The following is a 2,220-nucleotide window of genomic DNA, read 5'->3' as shown; positions in this document are numbered from 1 at the left end:
ACTTTTAAAGTCTGTTGGGAGGTAACATTCACAAACAAGCAATTATTGAGAGATTACAGCTCAGCAATCACTAAAGATTCTGATAAGCAGTAGATGGCAGGGTTAAAAGGCTGAAAAATGCCACCAGTCCACAGTAAAACAAATGGGATAAAAATGGGCTTGTTGTGGTCAGAAGTGCATACTGGTATGGGTTTATAAAAAGGTTTGCAAGAATAGTTTCCAGTTTCTCTAAGTCCTGTCAATTGGTGTTGACATTTATTCATTTGTTCAAAGAACCGCACATACTCCCACTATTACTGATCCATTACCAAACATCATGATATCAGTGTGTCAGAACTATATTAGATTCAGGAGCTGAACCAATAAGCTGCAATATGCCCACAGAAGAAAAAGATAAGTATTTCTGAGGACACAAATTCTCCATTAACTTATGGTTCAAAGATTTTCTTAACCCCTATTGAATTGTGTGTGGTGGGAATCGAGTAAGAGACACAACAGAAATGTCAGTGGCTGTAGCCATGAAGGAGGCATTAATAGGAGGCTGCTCACTCAGTGAGGAGCTGGAAACGAAGGTCAGAGTGAATAGAAAACTCCAATGGGAAGAGCCAACATATGTGGCTTTCAAGAAGTCGCCTGACAGGAAGAAGTGGCTGAATTATGAACAGCAAATTAGAATTGGAGCTGGAGAGCTAAGGCTTGACTTTCTAAAGCAAACCTAGTACTATTCAATGAAAAGCTTTTCAAGAAAGAATATTCTATTATTTTAGATAATAATGCAGAATGGCACCAGGTATTTAACAGCTGACTAGTGTTGCCTCATATACATTATATATATATATTTTTTTTTCTGGAACAGTTAAACATTAAATGCCTTGGTAATGCTAGGGACACATGAGGCAAGATATCATAAGGGTTTTTAGTAAAAAAAAAAATTAAATTCTGTTAGGGAGATATGTGCAGATATTATTCTGTGTTTTTCACACCACAACCCATTAAAAAGTAACTTCAGGAAAACCCTGGTGCTTTAAACCCCCAGGTGAAAGTAAACACTTCAGTTTTGCTCTAGAGGAGCATGGAAATGCTCTCATGATTTCAACACATCTTGCATGGAAGCCAATGCCAGCCAAGGGTAGAAGTTGTGCAGTCTCCTTTTTAAATCTGTGGGAACAAAAGGCAAGAACATTTACGAAATGTGTGATGTGGTACCTCCACAAAAAAAAAATGTATTGTTTGTTTTACCATTTTTTAAAAAAAAATTATCCATTCCCAGCACATTGCTGTCTCTTGTGAATGGTCTTCTTTGACCCCTCAACAATCTCAGTGAGTTTTCCTGAATAAAGGTTTTGACAATTTAAATTGATGCCATTCCTGAAGGATAGCTTTGCTAAAGTTCCTGTTCTAAATGTACTTTAAAGAGCTGACACTTTCAGCATTATTTTATCAGTTGTTTAATTTCTGTGCTGTAAAAAGCCTCTTCTGGATGAAACGAGTGAGCCATTTTAAAAATGGTAATAGGAGTTAAATGAATCAACTAATGAGTGAAGAATACATATTCACGAATATTTCTTGGATCATTTAAACATGCTTTATTTCAGCATTCAAAATAATTAAAAACATCTCAAATTATTATACATATACAAAATAGGTACATATCCATGTACTTGCCCCAGAAATGTCTGCCTCTTTTTTCCCCTCTAAAGTAGAAAAAAAGGTGTATTGCCAAAAAAAAAGCACAAAAAGGGCATTGAGATGATGAAACAGGAATGGCAAGGGAGAGAGGGATCCACATGCTTAACTTTGAAAAAGACAGGTAGTTTGCGATGTTTCTTTTGCACATAAAAGTTTTCTCCTAGTGTATAGACAGACACTTCTAAATAGCACCTCATTTGGAAGAGAAATTCACTGTATTCCTAGACAGGGAGGAATGTTTCTTAGCACCAGTCAAAGGTTCTTCAAGCTTTCTGTGCTGCGTTGCACTGCTTTAAGAACCTAAGCATAAATAGCACCTTTCTTTTTATACATTTTTTTTTCTTACAGCTGTGTAACCTATCCCAGTACTTCTTTTTGATTCACTGTGGCTTGCTAAAACATTAGGTAACATTTTGTGTGAGGTAGCCCTATAAGTTTTGTATTGGAAGATGTGAGGATTTTAATCTTCTGCACTACAAAATAGCAAAGAACTGATGCTTTCCCACCACATGTAGAAGGACAATAACAAGC

The sequence above is a fragment of the Carcharodon carcharias genome, chromosome 23 (genome assembly GCF_017639515.1).
Source record: "Carcharodon carcharias isolate sCarCar2 chromosome 23, sCarCar2.pri, whole genome shotgun sequence".
In the NCBI taxonomy this organism is placed as follows: domain Eukaryota; kingdom Metazoa; phylum Chordata; class Chondrichthyes; order Lamniformes; family Lamnidae; genus Carcharodon; species Carcharodon carcharias.
The sequence above is the reverse complement of the archived record's forward strand: the minus strand, read 5'-3'. Positions refer to the sequence as shown.